Below are 12,517 nucleotides of genomic sequence, written 5' to 3'. Positions count from 1 at the left end.
ACTTCCAATACAAACGTCTTCCTTTTTGCAGTGATCATTTCCTACACTCAAAACTAAGTGCTATTTCATGCATTGTTTACTTCTTTGATTGAGGGTGAGCCTTTTATGTCTTATCTCTGCAAAGAATGCCTTCCAATTTGCCGGTGTGACTTAAGGATCTCATCAGATAGTGATAATGAAAAGGTTTATTGTGTTGCAGTGTGCAGTTAAACAGAGCCATAGAATGAAACTGAAACTTGGATATCCAAATCCCTGAACTGCACAATTACGGTGCAAAAAGAGGCTATGACAAAAAAAGGCATATAGTGAAGAGTAGCCTATACAAAGGTATACTATTACAGTAGCTACACCATACAACCACTTATTTTTCAAAGGACATTACGTATACTCACTTTTAGTGTGCACTGTGCACAGTGTCACAGCCCCTGTAGCCTGGCCTACCAGGGCCTGTGTTGGGTCTTGTGTACTTGTCTTTCACAGGGCCTGTAGATTGGGGAATTGGGGAGCCAATCAGGTGCATTGGGAGCACCTGGCCAGTGTTCCCAGTATGCCCTATAAAATGCTGGGTGTGCAGGGCCTTTCTCTCTTTCCCTGATGACAGCGACGCTGTGTTAAGTTTAGTCTTTGTTTGAGTCTGCACCATTCAACACCCCACACTACTTACATCACATCCATATATTTGCTGACACTGCTGACATTGATTCACACATCTCATTTTATTCTTGGTTATATGTTGGAACTTTCAGTTATTGTTTATATTGTAAATAAAGATATTGCTTTGTGCACTTTTAAAAGCGTGTCTTCCTCCTTTTTGGCCCATGAGCCGGGTCATAACAACAGCAACAAATAGAAAAGTGTGCTCCTCAAAACGCAGGTCTCCTCCAGGCCGGGTTGCCTACCCAGGGCCCGCAAACTTTGGAAGGCAGTAACTGTATAGACAATTGGAATGGGCAATTGGAATTGTATTATGAGAGATCTGTTGTAGGAGCTAGGCAAAATGTATTTTGAAGAAAATGCTAAAATCTAGTCTGGCACAAATTACCTTACGGTAAGTTGGTCCACCAATATGACGGTTCTTAAAATTATAGCAAGACAATGCCACACGTCTACGTCCACGGACATACACAAGTGTGCGCGCACACACACACACACACACACACACACACACACACACACACACACACACACACACACACACACACACACAGACACAGACACACACACACAGTTAACCACAGGAAGCAGCCCCAGCTCTGCACAGTGCTGCCCTCAGCTCTCATCACGTTTGCTCCACTTGAAAATAGTTGTCACATGTAGTTAGGGGGTGTTAACTTACTGAAGATGTCAAGTGTGAAGAGTCTGTGTGGTTTGAGGTGCTCTCGGAATGAACAGGCAGAAAACAGCTCGAGTGCTGCTTGGTCATACGTCACACCGGAGGGCAAATTAACAAGGAAAGGCTGCTAACGTAACAAATGTAGCACCTTTTTTTTGTTGTTGCACTATACCCGGAACCAGGAGAATAATGCTGATGATGATCATGATGATTAATGATCATGATGAACTTGTTACATGACGTTTCCCCCTAAGCAGGGAATATTGAAACTTTTCGAGATATTGTTTTATTTTTTGCACTAATGCGGTCATGATGATTTATGGTGGTGATGATGATGATGATGATGATGAGGAGGATGAGGATGAACATGTATGTTTCCACCATAGTACAGTAGCCAATGTGAACAATATTCAAGGTATTTCTTTGGATTACATAAAGCAGACCACATGAAATGTGTGGCTAATCCAATCGCATCTGAATAAATGCAACCTTAAAAACAACCAATAAGTAAATGATGTTCACATTAACAATGGCTGAACTCCCTCTATTCTGCTTGGTTGTTCATTCAGAACGATACGTTCCTTCAGTAAATAAAATAAATTATAATTATCCCTCTGTGCCAACCCTTGCATTGTGTTAGAAAACTGCATCCACTTGTGGTGTTAGCGGGTCAAATTTGACCCGTGATTTAAATCAGCCCAAAATACAAAAAAAAAAGTATTTCATTCTTTTTTTTCTCCCACCTCATAGCTGACTTTTTAAAATATTATGTTGGGTTAGGGCTAGGGTTTCATCTTTCAATATATCTCGTGTTCTATTATAAAAATGTTAAAATTCACCCATTAAATTTCCTATAATGAAGGCAATGGATAATGATGTTATCTAGCTATAATATAACAATTAAGAATAATAATTAGAACACACTTCCAAAAAAAATAATTAAAAAAATACTTGTTTTCGTTTTTTAACTTTAAAAAAATGTTAAAATTATTCAAAATAGTGACACTAGTGGTGTTAGGGTCCGAAATGACCCGTATTATACCATAGAAGGTAAAAAGTCATTTATGTTTCATAAACTCTAACTTTATTTTACTCCTGATAGCAAATGCTAATTGAGGACAAGTCTCTCTCACTCTCAAACATGTAAACATTGAATATTGACAATTTGGGGGGGAATTCAGCCAAACTTCTTTGCCGGGTCATTTCGGACCCTAACACCACAAGTGTCACTTTTTTTTTGAGACCATCAGAATTAATTAAAATGATGATAAATAAATTTATTGCGTTAAAATGGCTATTTCTGAGGATATCATGAAGCCTCGTTCCAATAAAGAAATGTAAAGGGTACTTTTTACCTATTCAAACTTGAAAACGGGTCAAAAAAGACCCTAACACAATGGAAGGGTTAAGTGTGGGATTATGATGCAAACATTGGCTGCAGCAGAAGTCAAGTGACAATCACTACGGCCCATATGCATAAGACATTTGTAAAAACTATTTGTACACTAGTTGGTCTGCCAATATTGTAATTGTTTCTGACTATTTTTAACACAAGGCGCTGTTCCTTTGTGACACAGGCCTTGAAGTGCTTTGGCCAGATATATTTCTGCAAATATTCTTTAGACTATAGTCCAGGCAAACTAGATAATTTTGGACCTAAAAGTCAAGTAACTGTAACAGAATGTTTCTCTTCACAGACCATTTCTATGAAGTCACCAGAACACCATGCTAAAGGTCCTAAGAAATCGCAGTTGCGGAAATATGTTTAATTGGCATCAATCCAAGATGCCCACCAATTATTGTCAAAAGGCCATATAAAATGATGGTGAGTCTGAGATTTCAATTGACTTCCAAATACATTTTGAGATGAGGAATTCAGATAAAATACCCTGACTGGAGTCCATGTTTGTGCATCTCTATATATGGCTTTTTGAGGACACCTTGGATTGATAAATAAACATATTTCTGCAACTAGGATTTTTAGGACTTTTAGTATGGTGTTCTGGACACCTCATAGAAATTATGTATTGTGAAAAAATATTCTGTTACAATTACTTTGATGTGAAACGCTAGTTTGCCTGGACTACTACAGCCAATACCTTTTTACCCTTTTTGCTCCCAATTTAGTCACTATGCCAGTGAAATCCTCCCCACACATTTCTGTGTTGCTACTAGTAGGCCTGCTGCTGTACCCTACTCGCTCACCTGCCATGTGAGGAGCCCCTACAGGAAGGACGTAGCACCTCTCTCCGACTCCTCCTGTACAACATTCCTTGCTGACAGGCGACGCCCCATGCAGGAGTTCATGTACAATAGGAGTACAAAGATGACCCTCCCTGCCCGGCTTGTGTATTCAATTCATCAAGACATATAAAGACATATATAATACTATACAAGAGATCATCAATACTAGGAGCAATATATTGAAGTATATTTACAGAAAAACAGTGGGGGGTAGATGCTAGAAGACAGTTGTAAATTGCAAACAGGTGCTCTTTTATTGCGGTTTTGAAGGAGGGCAGGGAGTCACACTTTTTGATGGCTGGGTGGTAGGGCATTCCACATTTTGGTGGCATAATAGTGGAATAAATTCATCCCCGTCTTTGTGCCGAATCTGGGGGGAATGAGCCAGGGAAGGTGAGCGATAAACATAGGGTGTACCTATGATATTCAATAATGTACTGTGGTACTCTTGTCTAACACATGGCTCATAAACATTGCCCCTATACAGTATGTGTAACTTGTCTGTCATGTGCTGTAAAAGGAATGTAAACCCAGTGTTCAGCCCTTATCAGTCATCTGGGCGCTGCTTTGTGATAAGCTTTGGACCGTGCAGAAGTCCCGGGTGAACCCTATCTGACTCTGCCTGAGACCCAGACTCCATTCTGATCATCACACATAACTGTATGCGTGTGCGTGTGTGTGCGCGCGCGTGTGTGTGTGTGTGTGTGTGTGTGTGTGTGTGTGTGTGTGTGTGTGTGTGTGTGTGTGTGTGTGTGTGTGTGTGTGTGTGTGTGTGTGTGTGTGTGTGTGTGTGTTTGCGTGTGTGTGTGTTTGCACGTGTGTGTTTGTGCATGCCTGAATGTACAGTATGTTTAATGTAATCATTAACCACTTAAGCCCCATTTTATGCGTGTGTGTGTGTGTGAGGGGGGGGGGGGGTATGCCTAAAATAGGTATGCCAGGTTGAAAGTGCACGGCTAAGATCATTTCTCTGTGTCTTCTCTGTGTCTTCTATAAATGTATTCCATACACTTTCCGACCACCTTAATAATTCTAGTTTTGGCTGGTGTCCTTTTTTGCTTTGATGCCACTCTAATACAATCCGTATTCTGATTTTACTTTAACAAGCTACTGCTTGCCTTGCTTTGTGGCATCTATGTATGTTTATCAACCTCCATCATCTGTTCCACTGCACCTGAACAGGATGTCCATGGTTGATGAAAAAAAAAAAAAAAACGCAACCACCCAAATCATGCAAACTCTATCATGCTTTAGCATGCCTATTCATTATTACTATTCATAATAGGCATTCAGCAAAAAATATTGCAACGTGTTGTGAGCTTGTAGATCTGCTATTTACGAAGAAGAGATTTGATGTAGTGGGGGAAAAGGGAGAAGGCCAAATATAGATCCCTGAGGGACTCCTGTCAAAGAAGTATAGGTGTTTTGTGGTTAAGACAGTGGTTCTCAACCTGTGGGTCGGTTTGCTTAATGTGCAACATTGTTTTCTCACTCAACAGTAAACAAACCAACATACAGTATAAGTGTGTAGGCCTACAGGGTGTCTGCACATTTCTAAAGTTTATTTATACAAAAAAAAAATCAAACATTGGCCAAATTGTCAAATATTATAAGAAAGAGCAAAATAGCTGATCTACAAGCTCACAGCGCCTCATGTTGCGAGGCGCTGTGAGCTTGTAGATCAGCTATTTTCACAATATTTATCTGTGGAAACGAGTCAAACTAAATGTGATGCCTCAACTCCTACAATTCCAGGGTTTCCAGGGACGTGGGGGGTCCCCAGTTCAAATATGATTATGTTGGGGGGTCCCCAGTTCAAATATGATTATTTTGGGGAGTCGCGGCCTGGAAAGGTTGAGAACCAATAGGTTAAGAGACATTATACAACAGGTAGTTCCGACCAAGCAATCTGATTGGTTGAAATAGCTTTCTAGCCGTGATTCAAACCAGCATCATATCACGGGCCTAATCACATTAATAAATCACTCCGCACTGCAGTCCGCACCTGATTAGACCATAAAGCGCACAGCTGTGCTGTGAAGTCACGCTGTCCCACGGTAGGAAAACAAACAGACAGTAGCCTGCATAGCTTGACCCACTAGCCTGATAAACCCTCCCTCCGGAAATCTCATTCTCAAACGGCCGAGCCTATCAGCGTCGTCGCTCATTGTTCTGTGATTGACAGCTTACGTTGGCCAATCAGGTGGCGAGTTCGAGTGAGCCCAAAACACGAACGGCAGCCATCTTTTTCATGTCCGCTATATTCTCCGCAATTTTTTTACTTCAAAAAGCTCTCTAACTTCTATTTTGAGGCACGGAATTTACTTATAACATATCGTTTGGATAGAATTTAGTTGTTTAACTTCATATATGTGGTCAATTCATCATGACAAAGCCTATTTAAAAATAAAAATTTAGAGAACCGGTAGGGGCGGGCAGTGACACCCATGTATCCGAATAAGGCAACCCATTCTGGGCACGGCCGTCTCAAAAGTCCCGTCACATTAGTCGTACGACGGAGCATATAGCCCACTGGAATTTCATTCCACTGCGCACTTGATAGCTCGGCTGTGTTGATGAGACGGTGCCTCAAACTCAAAGCGCTGCTACAGGAACTATTTAATGTCTCAGTGAAAAACTCTTCTCTTTACAGGGAAACGGATAATAGCGAAACATTTTTATTATGAATTGTTCCACAATATGAATACATTTGGATGTGTTTTGTTGGTAACTGTTGTATAATCGCAATATTACACTCGAGGGTGTGCTTTACCTTACATTATTGTCACTTCTGTGATGCGGACGCGGAACTCGGCTGCGCCTCGTTCCTGACCGCATCACACGCGTGACAATAATGACGGTAAAGCACACCCTCTCGTGTAATATTGCTTAATTATACCAGCCGCCTCTGGCAGAAGGCATTGGATTGGAAAGTAAATATAGACCAACAATGGCGAAACAGGAAGTGTGTTCAGTCGCAGCCTATACCTAAAGAGTAGGTCAAAGACATTAGCCCCAAGAAAGAGGAAGGAAATGTGTTTCATTTCAGTGGACTTCTAAGGAACCCACCGATTTAAAAGAAAGCATGCTTGGTTAGAGGAAATAATAAAACAATAAATAATAATCCTGACTTTTCCTAATGTGTTCTGAAAATGTTGACAAAAAGAGGGGAAATAATTTGAATAGAGGGAAATACCTAGTTATCTGCAGAGACCCTTCTCAGGGTAGACTGTGCCCCATTAGTGCCCAAACATTAAGCCAATGAGAATGGAGAAAAGAGAGGCCCTGCTGAGAAAGATAAAAAAAATTAAATGAGAATTCTCGGCTTTGGGGATTAGTTGGAATTTGCAACAAACTCTGATAATACTCTCTATTAAAAAAAAACATTTCAAGTCTGAGCATGTATTTTTGTAGGCCTGTATGTGTCTGCAGGTACTGTAACTACTACAGGAAACGTAAGGTGGTAATACTACCATAACGTTGGTGTCACGCAGAAACCACTTATCTCCATGTTTTTACTTTTTGTGTTTTTTTCTTGATCATACTACCGCGTCACACAAAAGCATCAAAAGTAGCAGATCCGCAAGCTCAAAGCGCGGTGCGAACAGACGCGCTTTGAGCTTGTAGATCTGCTACTTTTGATGCTTTTGAACTTGAATCCTGAAAAGAAACCGTTTTGGACATAATGAGGCTTTACCCGACAGAGACGATATGCTATTACAGTATTGTAACTCCATTCCAGTGTTATGCTGGCCAGCAATGACATTTCTGGATCCAACCTGACCTCAGTTGATGAGGTCAAATAAATAGCTCCCCCACAAGCAAAAGTTGAATATTTAAAGATAAACACGGACCACACCCAAGAGAACTGAGATCTTTCCGAATTTATAATCAAACCAAACTTTTTCTTCTTTGTGCTCATGTTGCAGTTTGGAATTCAAAATAGGGAATAGAGAATAAGAGAAATGCTTAAAAATAGCAGCAGCTATATGAAATCACAGTTTCGTGTGCATGGTTAAAATGTCATGGATAAATATAAATAAAAGCATCATGTATAAAATCACAGACTTCATGTGTATGGTTAAATGGCAATTTTTGTGTTCAAGATTGTTCAAGATTTGAAGTAAAAAGTTGCATTAGTAGCAGATCTACAAGCCTTTTTTCAGGACAAAAAGCCCTGAAAAACCTCTCTGTACTGTATTCTTTTTCATTGGCTATAGCTACTGTAGGCCAACTACAGCTCAATAAAACAGAATCCATTTGGCATCCTATGAATCCTGACATTTTTGCGTCACAAAAGCGTCACACACTCTGGCTCCATTTTGTTGCTGTCATGCAGAAACCTCTTATCTCCATATTCTAACTTTTTGTGTTTTTTCATAAATGAATGCCCTCCTTGATCATATACATATACAGCGTTACACAAAAGTAGCATATCCCAGAGCACAAGCTCGGGGATATATATATAAGCAGCTTGTCAATCTGCTACTTTTGCTATTTTTTTATTTGAATACTGAAAAGTAACAGTTTTGGACATAGGAGGTTTCCACCCGACAGAGACGATATGAAGTTTTATTAATTGACGTTTCGGCCTGCTGGCCTTCCTCAGAAGAAGTCAGAATTGATAAAGGGCCCCATTTATCAAACATGATTCTGAAAAAACTAAGATCACATTTACTGGAAGTAGTAAGCTTTTTTTTGCACGCGAGTCCTTGGTTACAATTGTCTCAGTTCAAGGTAGAATTTAAGGAATGTTGACTCCTTCCCACCACAGATAAACCACATTGTGTTGTTGTTGAAATGATCACCTCCTTATCATTCTTTAATTGAGCTAAGCTTCTGAATGACACACTGACTACCAAGTCATCCTTTCATGTGTCTTGCCAGATCAAACTCAGTCAATTCACAACATTTGAATATTGCCCAGGCAACCTCTGTTGCTATATCAGTAGCACTTTGAAAAACAACATGTTCCATGATGACACTTCATGGTGCAAAACCTCCAATGGTCAGGGGCTTGAGGCCTCTATAACACTTAAGAGTGGTTCACCACAACCTGTGACTCACTTTCAATCGCTCAATGAGTTTCAAGTAGGGGAGAAATGAGAAGACAGGGAGAACGCAATTCTGAATCAAATGTGGGATGTAGCCATGTTGAATCCAGACAGAGTATCGCCAATTACTCATCTGAAATGGGGATTCAAGCTGGGCTTACTGCTATCTCAGCACTCACTAATCATGACCTGAGCCCAAATGATGCTGGTTGAGAAGCCATGTCCTTTGAGGGAGTTCCAGGGGGTCTCCAGCTAAATTATTTAATATAGCATCGAAATCAGTTTAACCACTTTAACCCTATATACATCTGCTGTATAAATAAAAAAGAAGAGACAAAAAATGAATGTTTTTGAAACATTTTAACAACACAGATCTTCTATGGGGGTCCCTTGCACAAAATATTTTCAGATCGAGCTCTGTGTCCAAATACATATTCAATTAGGCGTACTTGGCATGAAACAGTTTGAGAACCAGTGGCCTTGAGGATTACATAGTCCCTGCCCACTGAGCTTGAATAGGATCTCATTTCTCCTTCCTGTGCTGATGTGCCTGGGAAAGCAATTAAGACAGAGGGGGAGCAGCTGCGTACTGCTGGACAGAACATGCACTATATGCATAATCAAAGTTGAAATCCACTTTCTTTTTAGACAATAGGCGAACGAAGGGTACAACCCCCAGTGATATCACTCGAAGTCCTGTTTCCATGCTCAATTGTTACTACAATAGGGACATGGGACCAATGCTGCATGGGAAAGTTACTTTCCCAATATAGTAATACAGTCAATATGTTATTACTGTCAATATGGTATGTTTCAGTATCACTTTCTGTGAGAATTAATGTGGTATATTACTTTTTGTAACGCCCTCAAATGTAGACATATGGAAGAGGGTAAACAGAGAAGAATGCCATAATGTTATTGATGTTAAAAAGCTATTTTAGCAGGTTACATTTCAATGTCATGATGAAACAACGAGCTCAAACAATCAGTGCAGGGATTTAGAAAAATCTAATAAAAATGGTAAAGTGGATTGGCATTAGTGTGCATGAATCTATTAGAAGCTTGAAAAATATGTTTCTGTAGTAAGTAATGTGTTGCTTGACATAGCAGCACTGTAATAATATGACCCACATGTAATCTGTCATATTACTTTATTACTCATGAAAGTAATAGTATTACGTACATAATGTGTTGTTTTGCCCCTTGTGTGGGCCATTACACCTGACCTGCCTAGACAATAGCATTGAAGTATTTAGCAGTAATATACAGATCTACAAGCTCACAATCCATCGTCTGACACATTGTGAGCTTGTAGAGCTGCTATTTTCAGTGCAGGACACTGTTGTTCATGAGTTCAAGTCTAAATCAGGATTTACTGTTGTCGTGAACCAGGTAGGCCTAAGGCAGACAGTGCTCTCGCATTTGGCATCCATGGCACATATGGAATTAATAATGAATTGTTATTATTTAACTGACTGTTTTCCCATGGATCGGCATGGTTAAGTCGAGGAATGAAGTGACCCATGTAGAAAACAGTTTCAGAGGGAGAGTTTTGCCAAAAGATAAACAGAACCTTTAAATACTCCCTAGCCGAGTGCTGAGAACTGGCCTTTTCTTTTCAGCGGTATGCCTTGTCTTCATCATCCATCAACAGAGATCAATGAATGCACGAACGAACGTCATGAGACTTTTGAAATGATATTTGATACATCGTATTCCACATTCTCCAATCAAGCAACAAAAGACGTGCATTAGTATGAGTATTAACAGCAAGCTCTCCTTTAAGATTCCGGATCAAACTTGGATAAACTCAGACAAAAAGTATTCCGTCACACATAATCCACTTAATCTGGGGCTGTAAGATCTCTCTCGGGGCACTTCCAATGCGTTTTTTTTAGCTCAATGGAACGTATTTGTCTTGCTACTGGATTTGCATTCAGCATTTCCCGGCAGTGAGTGAGTCCTCCCTCAGAATTCAAAGCCACTAGTGAACCCGACTGGCCTCCGATTAGCATACGCTTTAATAGGGAGAGTGTGTGTCCTCCTGCCTTGGAGTGCATGCCAGCCTGCTGAGACAAGGACGTCGGTATGCACGCTGCCTGGTCACCCTGCTGAGGACAGCTCCACATCTAGGGAAACATGAGGCTCATATTCTGTCTCTGGAGGAAAGGTGTCATCCCCCAGCAGGAGATATACAAACGCGTTGCCATGGAAACACATATACACTCCAGATAATAATAATGTACCTGTGTGTGTGTGCGTGTGTGCATGTTTAGAAAGGAGTTAGTGCCGGTAAAGGTTGTAAAACTCCTTCACTTTGCACATCTTCTCTGTCTGAGGTGAAAACCTCATATGTCCAAAACTGTTACTTTTCAGGATTCAAATAAAAAAATAGCTAAAGTAGAAGATCTACAAGCTGAAAACGGGCCGCTTTGCGCGCCACGCTTCAAGCTTGTAGATCTGCTAGGGCGTTCATTTATGACAAAACACAAAAAGTTTAAATCTGGAGATAAGAGGTGTCTGCCCGACAGAAACGATATACTGATGTACACATTATATGGTGTTAATGTGTATGTGGACATACGCTTGGATAGAATGACACCTATTTATAGACACAGTGAGCTCATTCAATGTGTAGAACTATAAACTGCAGTGCTACTGACTAACACACGGAGCCTTGGGGTCTGTCAGACTCCTAAATGAAGTTAGCAGAGTGTATGAGTCAGCCTCTCCAGATGTTTTGGGGGGTCTACGATGTATTTGCAAGCAGCAGCATTGCGTCATGCAGTAGTAGGCCTAAATGTGGTATGTGGTCAGCATGCCAATGGAGAACACTCACCCACTCTCTCTACTATGACACCAGTGGCTGCCAAGTGTCTGAGACAACCAACCGTCCGGCACGCTTATACTGTATGGAGAGACACTGACATGTTTAATCAAAACATTTAGCCTGTTATGGAGTTTTAATTTGTTTTGACATTTTCAATAGCCTCAGTGTCACCTTTGCCTGTGTCTAACCTCATGTAGGCCTACTATACCTGCTGGTTTATGCCATGTGTAGATATCGTAGATGTTTGCCTCTCCATGACATGTTTTTTCTATACACTGTAATGGCTATTGTATAGGCTAGCCCAGTAGTTCTCAAACGTTTTTTGTGCCAAGGACCCCCAAATTGATATGTATTTCACCGCGGACCCCCATCTGAAAATATTTTGTGCCAGGGACCCCCAGAAGAGAAGATTTATGTAAAAACTGTAAAAAAAAATTATTGATTATCCAAAAGTTCCCAAACATTTTCGATATTTTTCAAAATGTTTCAACAATAGCAGATAGAGGAGAATAGAAGCTTTTAGATCTGCTATTTTTTTCTTCTTTTTAATAGCCATATAAATAGCCAAATAAATGGATAAAGTGGTTAAAATTATTGTGATGCTACATTAACTATTTTTGCTGAGGCCCAAAAGAAAAGAAAGAAGACCATTATGACATGCTAATTAATCATCATTAACAATCAGAATTCAATGGATTAAGGGGATTATTTCTACCCTGTGTTTCTGCATTAGTCATTTTACTGTACAGTAGTTGTGAAATCTGTCTGTCTGCTACTGACCCTATTTCCACTGTCTGTCAACATACTGTACTGCCTCATCATATTTCCACCTGTGTCACTTTCACAAGCATGAATGCCATGTCATGCAATGATGCAAATAAGAAAGTTTCGTTCTGTGTAAAAAAAAAACATTTGCAAAGAAAAGAGAAAAATAAGTAAGAAAAAGGAGTCCTTGCTCGACCACGAATGATATTCAGTGATGCATGTCAGTGACAGATGTGGAACAGAATACCGCAGTGGTCAAAAGTAACTAAGTTCATGTACTCAAGTACTGTA

The sequence above is a fragment of the Gymnoscopelus braueri genome (genome assembly GCF_963280865.1).
Source record: "Gymnoscopelus braueri genome assembly, chromosome: 21".
Taxonomy (NCBI): domain Eukaryota; kingdom Metazoa; phylum Chordata; class Actinopteri; order Myctophiformes; family Myctophidae; genus Gymnoscopelus; species Gymnoscopelus braueri.
Note: the sequence above shows the minus strand (reverse complement) of the source record.